Below are 22,880 nucleotides of genomic sequence, written 5' to 3'. Positions count from 1 at the left end.
GCTTTTGGGGCAAATAAAAAGTGGATCATCTTCAATACAGAAAAGCTGGTGACTCTAATCTGATGGTGGGCACAGCCTCATGCTACGGAGTAAGGGGGCTTTAGGTGATGGAGTATCATGTTGCACGTTAGGTAAGGTTTAACCCTGGGGCCTGGGAACTTGCTATTAGCAATGGATTCCTCTGCTGTGTTCAATAGGTCTCCACACCTATTGTGTTTGTATCCTGTGTCAGAAAGACAAGTTGTCATGTCTTCTTTAGGCTGTGACAGACAGTTACTCAGATTTTCCTTATTTTCGATGACTTCAATAGTTTGAGCAGTACTGGTCCAGCATTTTGTAGGGTGATCCTCTATTGTAACTTGTCTGATGTTTGCCTCATGAGCAGACTGGTGTTATGGGTTTGGGGAAGGAAGACCACAGAGATAAAGTGCCATTTCATCACGTCCTATCATGAGTACCTACTGTCAACATGACTTGTCACTGCTGATAGTGACCTGGACCACCTGGCTGGGGTAATGTTTGTCAGGGTTCTCCACTGGAAAGTTATTTTTTCCCTCCTTTTCATACTGCTCTCTTTAGGAGGAAGTCACTGTGCACAGCCCCCACTTAAGGAGTGGGGAGTTATGCTTCCCTTTTCTGAAGGTAGAGTCCATACATAAATTCTCTGGAATGTTTCTGCATGGGAGACTTACCTATTCTTCCCCATCTATTTATTTATTTAATCATTTATTTATATCAGTGTAGACTGACAGATATTCATTTTATATTTTGGGTTATATTATAATACTGTTTTACTTAATTATTCAATTGTTCCAGCTTTTGTGACTAGGACATTTTCCAGTTGACTCCTGTGTCCCTTTGACACTCCTATCAGTATGGAGTTTTTCCAGGTGTATTTTTGTTTTTAGTATTTTCTTGCTTTCTGGCACTACAAGATGCTCCAGTCTCTTCTATATTACCTGTCCCAGTCTCAGACATGTCTCAGAACCAGACATTTTTCCAAGGAGCCCTGATTCTTTTAACTGGGGAATGGCATTAGAATCCAAGATTTGGGTGCCAGACATACTCATTGCTACTGGGGTGTCTTTGCTTCCAGGCCCTCTCAGTTGACTGAGCAAAGAAAAATATGAGTGAATACTTACGTATATATTAATATATTTCTATATGCATCCATCTGTATCCATATTAAGTTAAACATGAGTTCTTATTGATATTTCCAACATCAATCCATTACCACATGGACCATCACTCTAGCCTCCTTCCCACTCCAACAGTGAGACACCTGGCTCCCATCATTTGCCATCCATTTACTTAATTGTTCCAGCATACATAGTTAGCAATATTAAGACTCATATTCCTACAGAAAGTAACTTTATTGACTAGAGCACAAAGCTTATGTGTAGTTCCTTCTGCTTTTAGTCCTATGGACTCCACTCATTTCCAAAAACACTTCGATCAGCACCTTTTGCTGACATTGTTGGGCAATTATCACTACCATCTATTTCCAGAACTTTTCATGATCCCTACCTGAAACTCTGTATACATTAAGTAATAACTCCCCATTCTTCTTTTACCTAACCCCTGGTAAGTGCTATTATGCTTTCTGTCTCTATAATATTACCTATTCTAGGAACCTCATATAAATGAAATCATACAATATTTACCCTTCTATATCTGGCTTGTTTCACTTAGCGTAATGTTTTCATGGATCACCTAAATTGGATTAATAGCATGTGCCAAAATTTCATTCCTTTTTAAGGCTATGTATGTATATACGACATTTAGGTTGTCCATTAATCTGCTGATGGATGCTTGGGTTGTTTCCACTTTTTGGCTATTATGAATAATGCTGCTATGAATATTGGTGCTCATTTCATTTTATAACTGAATAGCCTTCCATTGTATAGATGTCTAAGGTTTATCCATTCATCTATCGAAGGGCATTTTGGCTGCTTCCAGTTTTTCACAATTATGAATAAAGCTGCTGTAAACATTTGCATGTAGGTTTTTGGGTAGACATAAGTTTTCAAGTCAGTTAGGTAACTACCTAGGAGTGCAATTTTTGGATCGTATAGTAAGATTCTGTTTAGCTTTGTAAAATGCCAAATTCTCTTACAAAGTGATTGTACCATTTCACATTCCCACCAGCAAGGAATGAGAATTTATGTTGCTCCATATCATCCTAGCATTGGGTATTGCTACTGTTTTGAATTTTGATAGGTATGCAGTGGTATTTCATTGCTGTTTTAATTTGCAATTCCCTAATGATATGTGATGTTGAACATCTTTTGTATATTTATTTGCCATCTTGATATCTTCTTTGATGAGGAGTCTTTTTGGATTTTTTGCCCATTTTAGGAGGCCAATGCCTTATCCATTAGGCTACGGGGTTTTGCCCATTTTAAAAAATGGGGTTGTTTGTTTTCTTACTAAGTTTTAAGAATGTTTTGTATATTTTGTGTACAACTCCTTTATCAGATATATTGGCAAATATTTTTGCCCAATCTGTGACTTGTTATTTTATTCTCTTAACATTGTCATTCACAGAGTAGACATTTTAAATTTTAATAAGATCCAACATTTCTATTTATTCTTTCATTGATCATGCTTTTGATATTGTATCTAAACACTCATTGCCAAACCCAAGGTCAACTAGATTTTTTCTTATACTTTCTGCTTGAAATTTTATAGTTTTGCATTTTACCTTTAGGTCTATGATACACTTTAAGTTAATTTTGTTAATGGTGTAAGGCCTATGTCTAGATTATTTTTATTATCTGCATATGAATATCCAGTTGTTCCAGCACCATTTGTTGAAAAAATTATCCTTTCTTGAATTACTTCTGCTCCTTGGTCAAAGTTCTCTTTACTTTATTAGCATGGGTTTATTTCTGAATCTCTGTTCTGTTCTATTCATTTATGTATCTCTTGTTCCGACAATACTATGCTTTCTTGATTGCTATAGCTTTATACTAAGTCTTGAAGTTGAAAGAATATTACTTCAAATATTTTTTATGCTCTACTGTCTCTTTCTTCTTGTGCTTGTATTCCAATTATTCTACATTACATCTTATGAAATTACCCCACAGTTCTTGTATATTCTTGGGTTTTTTTCCATTTCATTTTGGAAAGCTTCTATTGACATATCTTCAGGTTCACTGATTTTTTCCTCAGCTGTGTTCAGTCTACCGAGGAGTCCCTCAAAGGCATTCTTCTTTTCTGTTACAGTGTTTTTGATTTCTAGCATTTCTTTTTAATTCTTTCTTATAGTTTCCATTTCTCTGCTTACATTATGCTTCTGTTCTTGCAGGTTGCTTACTTTTTCCATTACAATCCTTAACATAATAATCAGTCATTTTAAATTCCAGGCCTGATATTATAATTCCAAAATATGTGTCATATCTGAGTCTGGTTCTGATGCTTGCTTTGTCGCTTCACACTTTATTTTTACATCGCTTGTAATTTTTTTCATTGAAAGCCAAGCATGATATAACTTACAGTACAACTGAGATAAATAGACCTTTACACTGTAAGGTTTTATGCTGATCTGGCTATGAGTTGTGCTGCTTTTAATGTCTGTTGTAGCTGTAGGTGCTATAAATTTCAAATTCCTCTAGTGTTCTTATTTTTGTTTCCACTGCTATCTTTGGGTTTCCCTAAGAATTCCTTCTGAAGTGGAGTCTGAGCCTTGTAGCACTTTCAGCTGTAATCCACTATACTGAGGCCCTATTGATGTGGTGCTAAGGAGTGAGTGAGGGACAGCCTTCAGTAATCTTAAGTTTATTTCAGTTTTTAGTGGGCCTGTGTCCGTGGGCTGTGGTTTTCATGAGTTTCTTACCTTTTTTCCTCCCCCTATTCCTTGAGTGAGACAGGAGGCTAGAGAAGACTGGAATTAGGTAGTTGCTCTTCTGCCTATGTAAGATAAGGCTCTGCCAAAGTTTTTTTCACTGGAGCATAGTACTTTGTTATGAAGAACACAGTGAAAATATTTCAGAATGATGATATTCCCTCTTCCCTTGCTAAAGATGTGAGGTTATTTTTCTTAGCTCTTTATTATGGGAACCTAGTGAGGTTCCTGTAGGTAAAATCCAAGAGAATATGGGGGGCCTCCCTAAGACGGGGGTCCCAGGTTTTATCACTCTCATGCTGGTCTGCATTCAGCCTAGAGCAATTCATTCAAATAACAATTTAAGTGTTCCTACCGATTTATGGTTCTAGTGGCTTCTGCTCTGGGTAAGCTGATCTTGGCTCTGTTTGTTTATATTCTTTTGTCTATCCAGATTTCAGAGTGGCAATCTGTCCTGCAACCTCAGTTTTCTGATGGTCCAAGCAAAATCATTGATTTTCAGTTTGTTCAGCTTCTTTTTGTTGTTGTTGTTCTAAAGATGGGAGTGACAACTTCTAAGCTCTTTACATGCCAGAACTGAGCATGGAAATCTCTTAACATGCATTCACTTTTTAGTGTTTAAACACTTCTTCAAACAACAGGCTTTAACGAATGGTCCCCTATAAATTTAAGGTACAACTATTGTTAAACTTTTGTGAATTTGATAGATTGTTGTCATCTTGGAGAGGAAGACAGGAATTTCATTGTCTTGAGTTATGAAAGAAAATTCTGCTTCTGCTATCCGGTGGGCTAGCTAAAGATGTGCCCCCAGTATAGATTACAGTTAAGCCTTCTGAATCTGAGGTGAAGCTAATTGGAAAGAAATGACGTTTTATCACAATTAGATTATAAGTGTAGTAACATGGGTTATTTATCCTCCTCTGGAAGGTTACAGAGACAGATCTTTAAAAATCTTCCACCTTTGGCAAAATGTACAGCAAATAAAGTGGCATTTCACCTGGTCCTTCCCTAACCTGCAGGCATCAAACAAAGGGAAGCAAAAATGGAAAATAACAGATCATCTGAGCTGTCAGGAAAAATGCTCAAGCTTACTGGCTGGAAAATTACCCTAGGTGTGCACATACAGTCTTAACAGAGGACTGTAACAGGAAGCAGGGTCAGGATAATTTGTTTGGAAGTGTGTCTGCAATCCTATCTGCTAGAAATAAAACAAGACAATCTGATGTGATTAGTGGATATTCAACTAGGCTGTGATTCAACCATGACATTTCAGACTAAGAAAGACCTGAAGGGAAATGTAGTGATTTGTTCTGTTGGATTTTATCAGAAGCAGCCAGAGGGCAGCACAGCAGTTTGGTTTTAAATGCCAAAAAAGGTTTCTAACAGACCCTTTCTGTGCCAAAGAAGTGAACCACAGATGGTGTTTCTTATTCAAGGTTCACAGATGCCTCCCACAAACACCAGACAGAGATATAGTCAGGCATCCAAATGAGAAGAGGAAGAAACATCTAGAATTCAGAGAAACTGACTGAAAAAAAATGGCAGTAAAACCTTGATTCACCAATCACAGCAGGTAGGAAAAAACTGTACACATAGAAGGTAGCAGATTTACTAAATATCACCCTGCTAAAAAGAACCTCTAAACTTAAATAGAACTGGGATCCTTTTAGAGAAAAGTTAAAAAATAAAATAATTTCTGGCACGTATATCATTTTTTAAAAGTCACTACCTCAAATACTGTTTAGAAGCTGCTCTAAAGTCAGACCAGCATTAGTCCAATGGCTCGCCCTGTCTGCCTGCCTGCTCTCAGAAATGACCCCTGAAAAATTAAAGTATATAATGATGACCCTGAGCCCATAAAACCAGATTTCATTTTATTCACCCGATTTGTACTCTTAGGAATGACTCAGACATTTCAGAAAGTTTATTTTTGCAAAAGTTGTTTCTGCCTAATGCTTAGGTAATCAGAAAATCTGATTAAGAGAAAATTCCATTGTTGTTTAGTATTTTAGTTAGTGTATTCTTTTTATCTATTGTCCTTTGCCCTGAACCACAGTCAGTTACATTCAAGGGCATTTAGGATGTAACATTTAGTCTATGAAACAAAGTGGGTTAAGTCAAGATTAATTCTCCTTAGTTTATAACAACATAATAAATTTAAACTAAGCTAACAATCCTATTGCATCATTCTGTAAAACGAGCATTTGTCTAGGAGGGAACTTGATCCATAAATATATGGGTCATTTTTTCCAAACCCTAAATTAGGATACATGATAAGTGTGGGAATACTTTTGCAGATAATGATAGATTATTGAGAATGTTGAATTTTCCTAAAAATTTAGGATGGATAGTCACTGTATCCACCATTACTCTTTTCCAATAGCTTGGAAAAATTTGGAGATCGTATTAAGAGACTGTCTAATTCATTCATTTAAGGTTCAGCTTTTCAAGCTATCTAGGCATTCAAACAGAGCAGAAGGTTATCTGATCTGAGTTGCTCAGTTTCTGCATAACACATGTGGAAAACACCTTTCCTAAATAGAAGATGTGCCTCTTCCTAAATGTGGTGGAGAAGCATGTTTTTCCTTTTCCAACCTTCCCACCAATTGGCCTTCCGTCAAATGAAGTTTTTGACCAGTCCAGGATCTGTAATTAACTAAAGCAAAAAACGTTGGTTCCTTCTGATTCATGTTAAGATCAACCAGTGGAAATATTAGTTCCGGGCCAATTTATGAAGGCCCAGAATGTCAGCAGTTATTCATTTTGGAAAGGGGATCAGATAAAAATAACAATGATAGAGGCAAGGGTTCAAGGCTTGGTATATTTTAATTTGTTTGTTTGTTAGATATTTTTTTTCCTTTAGGAAGAGCTGGCATTTCTCACATTATTTCAAAATGTAAACATGAAGACAAGAGCATGCTTAATTCAATGACATATGGAAAGCTACTTACGGATCTTTCACCACTTGCATTTTAATGTGATTATTACTACAATGTTACCATTATTATGTCTGGCATCATTTTTCCCACGTATTTAATTCTTTCATTCAATAAATGTTCCTTAAACATCTGTAAGGGCAAAGCACAGACAACATGACTGTTCTCCTTTTACCCTGCTTCCCCTGTTCCCTTTTCAAGTCTATCTTAAAAACAACTAGTCATTTTTGGCATTAGTTATTATTTATTAAACAGCAAGTGTTTACTGGTAAAGTATAAAGGAATATAAAGTATAGACCTTTCCATTGCTTGAGCTAGTCCTGGGCACAATCCTCTGTGTGTGTGCATTCACATCAATCCACCTATGCTCTCAGCATCCCCATATAAACCCTCTCCTGCTACCCATTCCTTCTTCCATTCCTCCCTGAATACCTGCATCCCAGACCTAAAGGCCTTTATTTGTTTATGTGCAAAGCAAAAATCAAGCAACTCAAACCAGGTGACCTTCTGCTTTGTTTGAATGCCTGGACAGCTGGAAAGGCTGAACCTTAAATGAATGAATGAATTGGGCCATCTTTTAGTGAGGTCTCCAAACTTTTCCAAGCCAATGGAAAAGAGTAATGGTAGATACAGTAACTATCCATCCTGAATTTCTAGGAAAATTCAACACTTTGAATAATCTATCATTATCCACAAAAGTATTTTCACACTTATCATGGACCCTGATTTAGAGTTGTGAAAAAATGGTCCATATATTTAAATGTTTCCAATATATGAGCTAATAGTGGCTTAGCTGTTGTCACTCAAAGGATGTTTATTTATGGGAAATATTTGAAGGGTAAAACGTCTTCAAGAATCAAAGCAATAAATCTCTAATGCTAGAATTTCAGGTTACTTGAGGTCTTGATGGAGATTTCTTTTTGGCCAGAAGATAGCCTGGCACACCGCATTTCCACATCAAGCGATCCATCACCCCTTCTGCCTATAATTAAGGCACCACTGACCCTCTTTGTATACAGGACTTGACAGCTGATAATTCCTTCAGATTCTGCCATGCACATCTTCTGGGTGTAGTGTATTCAACTGAGGTAGAAGAGTGGGAAAATGCACTAAAGCTATACTTCAGAGTCCTTTTGGGATAAATCCTTTTGGGTTGAATTCTGCACCAGTTCCCAGTTTGGCATCTGGAAATTATAGATTATAATGTACTTTCTGAGCAGAGGCTGTGTTTTATAAAAGTATCTTACAAGGTACCTTATACAAATAGGTGGTCAATAATTCTGTAGTGTTTTAGAGTTTTAAAGACAGTTAGTGGTTGTTCTTTTCATCAGAGAGAAATACATCTGTCCTCATTTTTTGTCTGTGTGAATTCAAACATTGGGACCAATAAATCAAATATGATTTGCTTTTATTTCAATTTGTCAGAAATGGCGAAGGTTATTTTGGATAAGGACTTGAGTATTAAAAATAGAGTAGTATACCAAGATATATGCAAAACAATACATTAAAGGAAAACAATTTGGGTTTTTAACCTTTTGGTAAAACAAATAAAAACTAACAGGCGCAGGGCTCATGCCTGAAATCCCAGTGACTTGGGAGGCTGAGGCAGGAGGATCACTTGAGTCTGGGGAGCTTGAGGCTGCGGTGAGCTACGATCGCACCACAGCACTCCAGCCTGGACAACAGAGCGAGGCTCTGTTTCTTAAAAAAAAACAAACCCAAAAAACAACCCAACACCGAAAAACAAAAGCAAAAACCTAGCTGATTATAGTTTTATGAAACAGGACTTTTTTTCCTTCCCATTAGAATCATTTTATTATTGTTTCCTATCTGATTAAGGAGGTAACACACATTGGAGAAAAAATTTTAAATGCGGAAAAAAAAAGTTTAAAAAAATTTACCATCTAGAAATAACCACATTGGCATTTTGCTAGATAAACTTCCATTTTTTTCCAATGAATATTGACATGTAAATGCTGCTTTTTTTTTTTTTTTACAAAGATGGAATCATGTTAAAACATACAGTTTTGTAACTGCCCTTTTTGTCCTCCCTGTACTTGACTTTCCATATTAGTAGTCGGTAATCTTAATGGCCATGTAGAAATTCCATGCTGCAAATTTACTGGGACTGATAGACATTCGTGTTATTACCATAGCTTTATTGCTACTAATATAACAATATTGACACTGCTCTTGATTGACTTTCCAGAATGTGCTTTCAGGCCCTTGAGGTGAGACTGTCCAGAAGATTTTATAAATCACTGAGTGATTGTTACGTATGCTAGGCCTGGGCTGCTACTGATTCTGGCTGTTAAGAGATATCTCGATTCTCGGGCACCCCTTCTTAGGGTAGGAACATACTGCCCCTTACACATAGGGCAGGGCTCTCTTAGAAGCTAAAATCAGATTTTCAGGCAGCTTGAGAAAGTTCATATCTTGCTTCTTACCCCCTTGCTTCATATCTTACTTACCCCAAAGGATTTGGAAACCCTTTTACATTTGTCCACATAGCTCTTACTTTTCCTACAGAAACATCCCACTTTCCAGAAATACCAAATAAATATTTACTGAAATCCATGTCACGATGAATTTTCTGCCTGCTAATAATAATATTATCTTGTGTGCAGTGGGAGTGGGACACTTTAAATTTAGGAACAAGGATTTTTCTGCAGGAGGACTTGCCATGTGGGTTCGGCTTGTGGGCTGTTCTTAATTATCTTTTTTTTTTTTTTGAGATAAATCCATTTGCTGATATAATTCCAACTTGCATCACTCTGATTTTGCTGCTGAAATAGGAAGAAAAACTAGTTTCTAAATACTTTTATAAATATTTTACTGGATTTTGTTTTGACATCACAGAAATTCTATCATTCTGGAGCTAAAAAAAAATTTGGAAGCTACAGAGTTATGGGTCCTTAATCTGGTATACTTGAATGAACTTAAGGAGTCCATAAACCCTGAGAAATAATTTGTGAAATTGTGTGTGTCCATTTTTCTTGAGTCCCAAGTGTCTAAAGTTTTAGTTTTCTTTAGATTCCCAAAGGAATTCATGGTGGAAAAAATGGTTAAAAAAATTATTCATGTTGAAAAGGAACAAACTGAAAACTTTGCTCAAGGCCAGATATTGAGTCAGCTTCTATAACTGTTTAAATTACTTATAGTAACCAAATAAAATATAAATTCAGTGTTCCTAATGCCTATCAACATGATTTTTAAACCACTTTTGGTGTTCCAGAAGGATAACTGAGGTTGGAGTGAGAAGTTCTACATTTGAACCCTGGTTCTGCCATGTAACTTGCCAAATCTCTGAATTTATTTCCTTAACTATAAAATGGGAATTAAAATACCCCTTATAGGGTTGTTTTGACATTAAAAGGAGTTTGTGAGTGTAAGTGTGCCTAGCATAGGCATAGAGAAGATCTAAGTATTAAAGAGTGAAACCCCACGATGGAATATTAAGGACATAATTAAGAGGGTTTTATTCTAGTAAGTGGTTAGGCAGTATTTAGAAATCAGTTTCCATTTCCTCAGCTGTAAATTGAGCCTAAGAACAGAACCTACCTTCTAGGGTTGTTATGAAGATTGCATTAGATAGTCATTCATAGTGCTGAGGACAGACTGTTTAATGTATTAGTGCTTAACAGATCTTAGCTGTAACAAATATTTTCTCATTAGCATTTTATAGTATATCATTTTATTGCTTTCGATCATAATAACCTTATAAGTTAGTATATATCTGTACACACATATGGATACTATTAAATAAATATAAATTCATAGTAAAAATATTAGGTTTATTTTCTTCTTTTATATTTTCCAGCCCTCTATGTGGCACATGTATTATTTTCATAATAAAACTTCACATTAAATTTTATTTTTAAAATCACGACGAACCCATATACTTATGGTCATTAATTTTTTTTCTATTTTTTTATTCTTATTTCAGCATATCGTGGGGGGTACAGAAATTTAGGTTACGTATATTGCCCTTGCCCCCCCACCCCCCTGAGTCAGAGCTTCAAATGTGTCCATCCCCTAGACAGTGCGCATCGCACTCATTATGTATATATACACCCCTCCTCTCCCCTACCCACATCTGCCCAACACCCGATCAATGTTATTCCTAAATGTGCTCTTAAGTGATGATCAGTGAAACCAATTTGATGGTGAGTACATGTGGTGCTTATTTTTCCATTCTTGGGATACTTCACTTAGTAGAATGGGTTCCAGCTCTTTCCAGGAAAATACAAGAGGTGTGCTATATCACCATTGTTTCTTATAGCTGAGGAGTACTCTATGGGATATATATGCCACATTTTATTAATCCACTCATGTATTGATGGACACTTGGGTTGGTCCATTAATTTTTGACAAAGCTGCCAACACAGTTCAATGAGGGAAAGAACAGTCTTTTCAATGAGTAGTCTTGGGACGACTGGGTATCTACCAGCAAAGGAATGAAGTGGGACCCTCCTATACAAATATGTAAAATTAACTCAAAATGGATAAGAGACCTAAATATCAGAGCTAATCTATAAAACTCTGAGAAGAAACTATAGGTATAAATTTTTGTAGCCTTGGATTAGGTATTGGTTTATTAAATATGACACCAAAAGCATAAAGCAATGAAACAAAAATAAAAGATAAATTGGACTTAACAAAAATTAAAAAACTATTGTGCTTCAAAAGATACTGTCAAAAAAGGAAAAGACAAACCACAGAATGGGAGAAAATGTTTTAAATCATACGTCCGATAAGGGACTTGTATCCAGAGCATATAAAAAATCCTTACAACCAAACAATACAAAGATAAATTGTCCAATTAAAAAATGGGCAAAGGATCTGAATAAATATTTCTTCAAAGAAGGTATGTAAATGGCCATTGAGTACACAAAAAGAATCTTAATGTTATTATTTATTATGGAAATTCAAATCAAAACCCCAATGAAATATTACTTTATACCCACCAGTGGGCTTTCATCAACAAAATAGATGGCAACAGTGTTGATAAGGATACGGAGAAATCGGAACCTTCACACGCTGCTGGTGGTAATGTAAGCTGGTGCAGCCTCTCTGGAAAAGTTTGGCAGTTCCTCGAAGAGTTAACTATAGATTACTATATGACATAGCAATTCCACCCAGGAGAAGTGAAAACAGGTCCACACACAAACTTGTACTTTTGTACATGAATGTTAATAGCTGCATTACCATAACATCAAAAGGTGCAAACTACCCGAATGTCCCTCAGCTGAGGAGTGCACAAACAAAACGTATATCCATGTACACGTTCCACATATTCCATCCAAGGGAATATTATTTGTCTATAAAAAATGAAGGACTGATACGTAGTACAGCATGGATGAAACTTGAAAACATTACGCCAAGTAAAAGAAGCCAGTCATCAAGGACCACATATTGTATCATCCCATTTATATGAAATGTCCAGAATAAGCAAATACATAGGGACAGAAAGTAGATTAGTGGTTGTCCAGGTTGGAGAGAGCAGTTTGGGGGGAAATGAGAAGTGACTGCTAATAGGTATGGCGTTTCTTTTTAGGGTGACGAAATGTTCTAAAATTGATTGTGATGATGGTTGTACAACTCTGTGAATATACTAGATATCATTGAATCTTGTACCTGAAATGGATAAATTGTATGGTATGTGAATTATATCTCAATAAAACTCATATAAAAATTGTCATTGGGAGTTGCACAGGGGGTGTTTATTTACTTAAACAGATATTCTTGCCTTGTTTGATTTTTTCACTTCCTGACCACCCCCACTCCTCCCGCACTCCCTGCCATGTACCCATGTGATAGTTCAGGACCTTAGACCTTCCATTTTCAGTAATTTGACATATGGAGGAGGAGAGGACAGAACCACCACCACCTGTATAAGCTTCTTTAAACATCTTTTTTTTCCTCTTGACCACCCACTTTCCCTATGACCCAACTAGACTATGGTTGCCACGTTCTCCATCACAGGCTACCATTGAAAAGGAAAAAGGAGAAAACCTGAAAGTCCAGAATCTGATGGGCGCTCCCACTTCCACTGTTACCATCATCTCCTGCCTGGACCGTGGCAGCAGCCTCCCAGCTGGTCTCCTGGCCAGGGCTCCTGCCTACTCCAGACTGTTCTCCATACGGCACCCAGTGTTCCTTTCAATTGTAAGACCCTGTCATTTCTCACCTCCAAGCCATCAAAGGCTTTCTGTCTTTGAATAAATGCTCAAGGCCTCACAATGAACCACAGGCCTTAAAAACTCTACACCACATCCACCCCGCCTTTCTGATCCCGTCTGCTGGCATTGATCCCCTGCCTTCTATAGTTCCACTCCAAGCTCCTGCTTCATGACTTCCTGTACTTGCTCCTTCTTTTTCCTGGAATATTTTCTCTTCTCCTCAGATATCTCCTTACTTCATTCATGTCTCCGTATCATAGAGATCACAAACAGACCTTGCCACCATCACCCTCTATTTCCTTTCTTCCATTCCTCTATTTCCTTTTTTCTTCAAAGCACTTAAATAACCTGAATTGCCACATATTTATTTACTTCTTTATTGGCTACCTCTTTTCAAGTGAATGGACATACAATAAGATCAGAGACCATTTTGTTTAATTCATTGGTGTATCCCCAAAGCCTAAAACTATGCCTGCCACATAATAGGTGCTGAATAAATTGAAGAAGCCAGGAATTAAAGTTAAGGAGCCTATAAGGCTATAAAATCTTGTTTCCTAACATTCTACTTTTTTTTTTTTTTTTTTTTAGCAGGAATTTAGCAGGAATCATAGCAGGAAAAAGCATAGCTCATTCATTTTACCTGCACAAAAAGAAAATTCCAAATTTTTTTAGCAAAGAGAAGCTAAGAATAAATAAATGGTCCAAAATCACTTACTAAAAGAGTGTTATATACATGATCTATAAGAGGCATGTTTTTCAAAGGAAAACTCAGCCTCATCAACATTTTAGAAAAGAGAAGAATGTTACTTGCAAAGAGGTGCAAGGGAGTCAGGTGTCAGAAGTACTGTCTCACTGAATAAAAATACAATATGCATTTAAAGAAAATAAATTCAAGACCTAAAATGTTACTAATTCATAACCACCTGACTATGTTGTAAAAACAGAAATTTTTCATAATTATTATAGCCACAAAGTTCAGAGCATTTCTTCAGACATTAGCATTGTAAAAGCCAGGGATAAAATTGTTTCCTTGAACAGGAAATGCTCAATGTTTCATTCATTTCAGGGATCAGAGCTTGACAAGCTGACCTGTTATTTTTGGTTTCTTTCAGTGCAAAGTGGTTTTTTTTTTTCCTTTCTGAAGGTGGGTCATGATGTACATACTTATTTATGACAGCAGGGCAGTGTGTCAGTTTTGCTTCTACACACTTAAACAAAGTGATTCAGAAAGATTGATTGTAAAAGAACAGCAAAGCTATATCTGGCAACTGCAAAGCAAAACAAAGCACATAACACTATTAATATTAGACAAAGCTTGACTCAAACCTGTGGTAGTGCTGATATCGATGATCAAACAAATTGGGGGAATAAATTAAAACTCCCACAAGATACTCCTCTGATGAAAATCAACTGGCCAGAAAAAGAACCAAATTTTGTTAATAATCAATTATTACTTTGAATCAATCTATTAATACCTTTCATAAAGTTCAAAGTTCAGTAGTGGAGGAAGGTAAAAGATTGTTAAGCCTGTGCATAATTAAGATTATTTGGTAAACTAAAATATTTCTGTAAGTCAGTCCTACACCTCTCTGGATGACACAAAGGGTTAGCATTTGAGCATTTACCCTTCTGCTTTTTCTGGTTTACAAATGGTGGGAAAAGGTGCAGGAAGAAAAATGATGGAGCAATTTGTAATTTCAAAAGCTTGACCAAGGGTCAGGGAGTAGATTAGATCAGTCCTCACCTGTGCTTATCTCTGGAGCTGTCTGAAACCACAGTGCTGATCCTTGGCGAAACCTAAATAAAATGTACCATATTCTGTGCTAGTATCCAAGACAGATCCAGGCAACCCACACCAGCTTGTGAGCATTGTTTATAGAACATATACATAGAGATTATTTGCACCTGCTTTCATTTCCTCGGTTTCTGTTACTGAGTCTGATCAATGGGCTGGTTTTTGGCTGTGTAATCCAACTCCTCTTTGAAAAAGTGGTTCTTCTGAAACGAAGTATCTTGCAAATATCTTGGTGACAAGGACCTGAAGACAAAGCACATCCTGTGAGATTGAGAAAGTACACAGGAGTCTGTGCCTAGAAATCTCACCCCTGTCAGCTATTTCTGCTGCTATATTGTCACCTCTTACTTTCATTAAATCCTTTTATCAGTATAACCTGAGGAATCTGTCTATCCCTGCATTTGTCTGATCCTGTTTAGTTGCTACAGCAACGTGGCAGGTTTCTTCCATACATCTAAACAAAGTGACTCAAAAAGATTGATTGTTAAAGAAGAGGCAAAGATACATCTGACAACTGCAAAAATAAAGGAAAGCAGGTGTCACATGATTGATATCAGGCAACCGTTGATTCATGGATAAAAGCTTTTAATGGCACAGAGAAGATGAGTTTATAATGATAAATAGCACAATGGCAATATAACTGTGAGTCTTTTGGAACAAACAGCATTTTTATGGGAACATTAAAACAAAACTCAAAATCTAAAAGGACGATGACATGCAATCGCTGGACAAGCAGTTCTGGCTGTGTCCTCTTGGTCCTCACACAACTGTGGCATCGTGATTATGTGCTCAGGCTCTGGAGGCGGAAACCCGAGGCTCACATCTTAGCTCTTCCATTCTCAGCTGTGTGATGCTGTTCAAGTCACCTAATCTCTCAACTTTTGTTTCCATATAGACCAAATGGGGATGATACCAATTATGCACTTCATTGGTTAGTGTTTGGTTTTAATGAGATGATGCATATAAAAGTGCTTGGAATGTTATTAAAGTCAAACAAAAGTTAAATTTTATTGTTTTAAAAATTACCATATCAACCTCGTTCAAAGGTTCGTATCTTTTCCTCCATAATCCTCTTTCAAGCTATCTTGGGCACTGGGATTGAGGAAATGAAGATTCACCTTTGTCTGACTTCCCATAATCCACAATTTAAGAATCTCGTCTCATAAAAGGGAGTTTTTTTAAAAAGAAACTTTTTCTTATTGGCTGCATGATTAAAAATAAAACAAAACAACAAAAAAACTTTGTATCCGAGAATTATATAATAGTACCCCAAACATAATTTCTTCTATTTCCATTCCCTTATGGACTAATAATAATTTTTAAAATTGAGATGTTCATGGAACACAGCAACTGGATTCCTTCGCACTTGTTCACTTCATGCCATCTTCTTAAGAGAAACAGATAAAAATCACTTAAAGGTACATAACAATTTGACCTTTGGAGTGGAGCTGGACGCAAGACTGAATACCAAGGGCCATAATTCAGTACCTAAATATTTCTGTAATCTTATTTGCACTGGTTTTATTGATCAAAAATATTCTGTTGTGAAAATGAAATGCCACCTTTAAAGGCTTCCCTGGGGTAGCATTTAAAAAGCTAATGACAACTGTCCTCTTCTACTTTGCACTAGTATTTTGAAGTTCCACCTACAGATCATTATTAAATGAATTCATTATCTTTGAAGAACCCCACATGTGAATTAAAATGCCATTATTCCATTTTGCCACATATAGCTTTGCTGCTTCTTTCATTTTTCTTTTGAGACCTATTAAGCAAAGTCTTTAGGGGGAATTTTAATTTGAGATAAAGCATATATTTCCATTCACAAAAAATTAATTCTGCACTGTATCCCAGAGGAAATAGAATGAGCTTAAGATTGTTATAGGAAAAAGATCTTAGATTTATATGAACTTGATTTTTCATGGCAGAAAGGGTAAGAAGTCTGGGGAGTTAATACTGGGTAATATGTACCAATCTTCTTCCAAATTATGGTACCAGAGTCATGGAAATTAAAATTTTTATGAGTTGACATTGATCCATTGCTGCCTGTTTTCACTCGTGGAAGCACATGAGTGAAATAAGAAAACTTTATTTTACTGTAACATAAATTATCATTTTCTTAGTGATTATTTGTAGAGCTTCAAATGGGTAGTCTACAATAGATTAAATAGTTTCTGAACAAAAGGTCTAGACAGTATGCTGGAAGTGGGGTGGGGGAAAAAGATGGTGGAGGGAGGTAACATTCAAGGTTTAAGGAAGCTTCTGGTATAGCTAAGGAGATTAGGCCGTTACAATAATCAAAGCCTTGTATTATGAGGGCCAAAAGAGTGGTAAAGAGAATAAATGAAGTCACATTTTATATGAATTTGAAATTGAACCATTCAAAGTTATTAATAACACTCATGTTTTGTCCAAATTTCACAACTAGCTGTCTGGGTGAACTGTAATTGTGTTTCCACTGTGGGAAAATGTTGGCATCACTTTAGCTGGTATACAGAAATATACCCGTTCACAGAATGGCTTACTATTGTTTACGTACACCCATGCTTTTGGTGCGTATTGAGCTATTATTTTAACAGTCCTTATTATTATAATCTAAAATGTTTTCTGTAACAGAGTCATCTAAGTGTTCATTATGTGGTAGCGCTGGTGTAAGTGCTAACGCTAACGTTAAAAAATCATGCCCGGAAAACAAAAACGTTGGAACAGAAAATAAAAATGTTGAATAGAACATGTGAAAGAAGGGAAAACAATACCCACCCCCTCAAGAGGTTCTGCTAAAGATTAGAGATAATGCTGAAAAAATAAAAGGCAGAATTAAGCCAAATCTACAGTGGTTATAGATTTATGCAATAAAAGTATGCATCTCCTCTATGAGAACCTTCACATGAAAATACATCAGTTTGGGATTATGTGAGGTCCTCAGATATGTACTGCTCACATAAGATAGTACTCTAACAATTCATAGGAAGGATAATATATCTAGAAAAGGCAAATCTATAGAGAAAGAAAGTAGATTAGTGGTTGCCTGAAGCTGAGGTTGGCAATAGGGATTAACTATCAGTGAGCATGAGGGATCTTACCTGGGTGATGAAATGTTCTAAAACTGTATTATAGTAATGGTTTAACAGCGTGGTAAAGTCACTAAAAATTATAGAGTTGTACACTTAAAATGGGCGAATTTTATGATATGTAAAAAACACAAATTTGTAGGAAGGGAAATGACTATGGTGTTGAGTTACTGGCACAGCTACAGGGTAAGCTGGATTCAGTTGAGCACTAAAGAATGTTTAGAATTTTTTTTATTGCTGCTGTAACAAATTACCATAAACTTACTGACTCAAAAAGACACAAATTTCTCTTACAGTTCTAGAAGTCAAAAGTCTAAAATGAGCCTTATGGGGCTAAAATCAAGGCATTCACAGGGCTGTTCCCTTTTATAGTCTCCAGGAGTAGACCTGTTCCTTGCTTTTTCTGGCTTCTAGAGGCTTCCAGCATTCCTAGCTCCCAGCTGCATCCCTCCAATCTCTGCTTCCATCATCGCATCACCTTCTCCCTCACTAACTCTCCTGCCTCCTTCTTATGGAGATCTTTGTGATTACACATATATAATTACTGGGGCCCACACAAATAATCCAGAATTACCTCCCCAATTCAAGATCCTTAACTTAATCACATCTGCAACTATCCCCTTTTACCATACAACACATTCACAGGTTCTGGGGACTGGGACATGTGCATATTTGGGGCCATTCTTAAGCCTGCAACAGATGGGTAGAGATGAGGAGGCAGGAACTTTGATTCCTTCATCTTTATTCTCTCCTTGTTTAGCACTGTATCTAGCCCAAGGTCAATGCATATATTCCAAGTCGAGGAGAGGACATGATGAAAGATACAAAGGAGAGAAGAAGCAGTGTGTGTTTTGGAGACTCTGGCTAGATTGTTAGATGTGGATTGAAGGACGTCATCATTAAAGACGGTAGAAAATGGAGTGGAAAGGCATCTGGCCCATACTGCTGAGTATCCCAAATCCCAGGCTGTGTTTTGAGACTTGAGCTAGTGAGGAACTATTAAACGCTATTAAAGATTATGGGAAAGAAATGATTAAAGGAGGTTTGGATGAAAGATTAATCTGGTGAATACCAACCAAATTGGAGAGGAAATACTGAAGGTGCATGCATGCAGCCCTGTAGGCTACTTCAGTAATCCAGCCAGGAAATAATCGAGATTGAGCTTAAGCTGTGTAAGAAAAGAGGGCATGAAACAAATGAAGAAAGAATTGTCAGCACTTAATTGCTGAGTCACTATAAAGTGGTACATACCTTGAGATTGATTGTATTTGTGCTACAAAGAATAGAAACTCCAATATAATTGAATAAAAACTGTTTATTTTCTCCCATAACACAGAGACTGAAGGTAAGCAGCTATGAATTCACATAAAGCAATTCTTCCTATGACTTTATAGCAAAGTCTGGATGGGAGTATTAGGCTGTTGGGAATCAGATCAACATTTTTGAAATAAAGAAAAGGAAGCCATGGACACAAAATAAATGTTTCCCTTCCAAAAGGGAAAAGGCTGGCAGAATAATTCCCTTAGGAACTTTCAAGAGTTTCTCAACAATAAATAATACTTGCCTAAGTGTTGGCCATCCTTTGAATGACCTTGAGAGTGGTCACACTATCAAGTGAGAAGCCACCTAAAGCTCTCAGCCCAGACCACTTCAGGTCCTTTGTTGTCTATTGATTGTATCTGTAATTGGAGTTGGAAAGTGTGAAGACTAGGAGATGTATTTTGTAATGGCTATTTAGTGCCTTTTAATATAATGATTTTTGGCAATGAGCATGTCTCCTTTCTCTCTAATACCTTAAGAGGTAAGAAAGAAAGAAAAAAGAGAGCCTATTAGGTCATCTTTGGTGGTCACAAATGGGCAGGAAGCAAAGTAAAAAGCCCATTTATACAAATGTTCTTCCTTTATACGCAGCTGTCTGAAAAACTTTTAAAGTTCTTATTACAGCAGAAATGACATTGCAGATAGGATGAACTAATAAATTCATGGATAAGGAGAGATATTTGAATATTGGTAATGATCAAAGGGGGACATAAACTAATAACCCTAAAATTAGCCAAGTCATGTATAGTTAGTAAAATTAGACTAAATGACCTTCAAGGTATTCCAAGATTATCCATGTGGTTACACTAAACATTAATTCCACTCTTCACTGTAACTTTAAAAACGAAGCTTCCCAGAGCATGAACTCTGGCTGTCTGTGCGTGGCATGCGCCGCTGCCTGAACTTTCCAACTGATCCCTTCCATCGTGATGGCTTTTATCATTCCATGAGGGAAGAAGATATGAAAGGCTTAGCCACCACCAGGCTTTCAAGAAAACTTTTTAAAATGTTGGTTGTTGAACTATCAATGCAGTGGCAAAATCAACTACCTCTACGGTAGGGGGAGTGGGGGGGAGGGGAGGGGGACTCTGCCTTGACTTTTTCTCCAATATTCTCCCCAACATCTCAAGGGCTAGCTTGTGGGGACTGGGCCTAGAAGAAAGGATGGATGGGTGAAAAGAATGTGAGCAGGATGAATGAAGGGACAGGCAAAAATGCCTGCCCGAAGCTGCTTGTTTGCTGTGTGCAAAGGTCAGCTGAAAACAGTTGACTTCTATGGAGGTCGTTAAAGAAATTAGCAAATGGCCCTGACCTTTTGCACGTGTCCTTGGAAATAAATACGGGAAGGCATTTAGTCGGGGAGGCCATTTTCTTCTTTAGACTTTGGTCTCTCCTCTTCTCTCTAAACACTATGTGTTTGGAGTAATTATTCCTTCGCTACGGAGCTCCAGAGCGAAAAGCTGCCTCTACAAGTGGTGACCCCGACATGACACAGGAATCCGCGTGTCCAGTGAGCATTTTCATCCTCCAGACTACAAGGGGAATCATCCCGGTAAGGGACAGTCCCACCCGCTGCTTTGGGAAAGGGACCCACAGGCATAGTTCAGAAGGGGATTTCCAATATGGGGCAGCACCTGACAAAAGATCAGTGAATTTATCTGCACACTTTGCAACAACTCTTAAAGGCTGCCCAGTGTCCTGTTGAACCAAAAGCTTTACAACTCTTATGCGCCATAAGACCGTATTGCCCCTGGTTTGCAGATGAGGGCACGTTAGAATTAGAGCTCTAGGAGCAAGTAGGGAAGGTTTTTAAGAGGAATTTTAGGCAAGGGGTTCGGGTGCCCCTTGCCGTGTTAACTACGTGGAGCCTGGTGCGAACAGCCCTGACTCCCTTACATGTTCCTACGGATTCTAATCCATTGGAACCCGCTCCTCCTCCTCCACCGTCTGCTCCCACGAGGAGCTAGCATCCCCTGCCATAAAATTCCCGAACACTGAGCCATTCTCTCCACCATCGCCTTCCGCGGCTCAGTAGGAGGAGCAGTTACCTCCTCCCCCTTCCCCCTTTCAAAGGGGATCTCTATTCCTCCCCTGGTAAACCATCCGCTTTTCAACATTGCCTACCAGAGGGCCAATCTTTATGGAGATGAGATTTGCTAGAACAATGGAATCTTCTAACTACCCAGGCCTTTCAATAGGGGCCACTGCTCAGGTGCATCCAATACAACCCACACCTTTCCAATGAGCTACTAATTCGCCCATCTGCATAGAGCAGTGGCCCATTAAGCAGAATAAATTAAAACACTTAAAATCTTTTGTCCAGAACCAACTTAAAGCGGGACATATAGAACCTTCCCTGAGCCCATGGAACACTCCTGTATTTGTCATACCTAAAAAGAACAATAAGTGGCATTTACTACAGGACCTAAGAGCTCTTAATGCTATTTTAGTCCCAATGGGACCTCTACAACCTGGCTTTCCCCAGCTGTTCCTAGTTCCAAGAGATTGGCCTTTGATGGTAATTGATTTAACATGGGGACGAGAATTCGTTAGTGTTCAAACTTCTACAGGTCCCAAGTGGTTCCCTTTCAGGTGAGTTCACCTGCATCATGAGCTGGAAGAATCATCCCAACAACCCGCTTCCACAAATGAAACATCTCTCCCTCCAGGCAAGGGGGGTCCCACCACAACAGACACATAACACCATAATGGCAAGCAGGATCACGTGGGGTCAATTGAAACAACTAGAGACACAGGCCTCAGCTAGGATTTTTCCTGGGTAATTCCTAATAGTTGGTTTTCAGGCCTCAACTTACATGTGTGGTTTATTGTTGTGCTTGGTCTTGTCCCTTTCTTTTACTTTCTAGAATGATGCATCTGCCAGTTGATCACCTCCCAGTGCCATTATGAAAAGACACTGGCTGAAGCTTACCTCTCTTTTTCCTACTCATACTCTGTCTCTAATTTTAAATAAACAAAAAGAGGGACTTGTGGGGCTGGGCCTAGAAGAAAGGATGGATGGATGAAAAGAACGTGAGCAGGGTGAATGAAGGGACAGGCAAAAACGCCTGCCCGAAGCTGCTTGTTTGCTGTGTGCAAAGGTCAGCTGTTTTCAGCTGACCTCTATGGATGTCGTTAAAGAAACTAGCAAACGGTCCTGACCCTGTTTTTTGCACGTGTCCTTGGAAATAAATACAGGAAGGAACTTAGCTGGGGAGGCCATTTTCTCTTTCAGACTTTGGTCTCTCTTCTCTCTAAACACTATGTGTTTGGAGTAATTATTCCTTCGCTACCGTCTGGAGCAAAAAGCTGCCGCTACACTAGCTCTCCTTCAGGGAGGAGCAGTTTCTTATCTTCTGATTGTGAGTTAGACCACTTTTGCCAGAAGGTGGGTATCTTGCACGCTCTTACTCTTCCATCCGTTGCGTGTGGGTGTCAGGTGGGTGAGTTGAGAAGTTTTGCTCTCCAGGCTTGGACTTCTTTTCTTGGGCTGTGTGGGCTCAGGCCCTGTCCTAAAAACTGGCTGTCTCTACACATACATCTATGAGAATTCAGAATTGATACTTAGGAGGTAGGAGAAGACCCACGCCTTCGCTCTGATTCCATTTCTGCATCTTTGCCTTGAATGTCATCAGATGCTAGCTCCAAGTGTACTTTTTAAGTTTCAATTCCACTCTTGTTTCTTGAGTACGGACTTGCTGGGGCAGAAGGGAGGTGGTTGTCAGCAGA

The sequence above is a fragment of the Lemur catta genome, chromosome 14 (genome assembly GCF_020740605.2).
Source record: "Lemur catta isolate mLemCat1 chromosome 14, mLemCat1.pri, whole genome shotgun sequence".
Classification (NCBI taxonomy): Eukaryota; Metazoa; Chordata; class Mammalia; order Primates; family Lemuridae; genus Lemur; species Lemur catta.
This window is presented reverse-complemented; position numbering follows the sequence as displayed.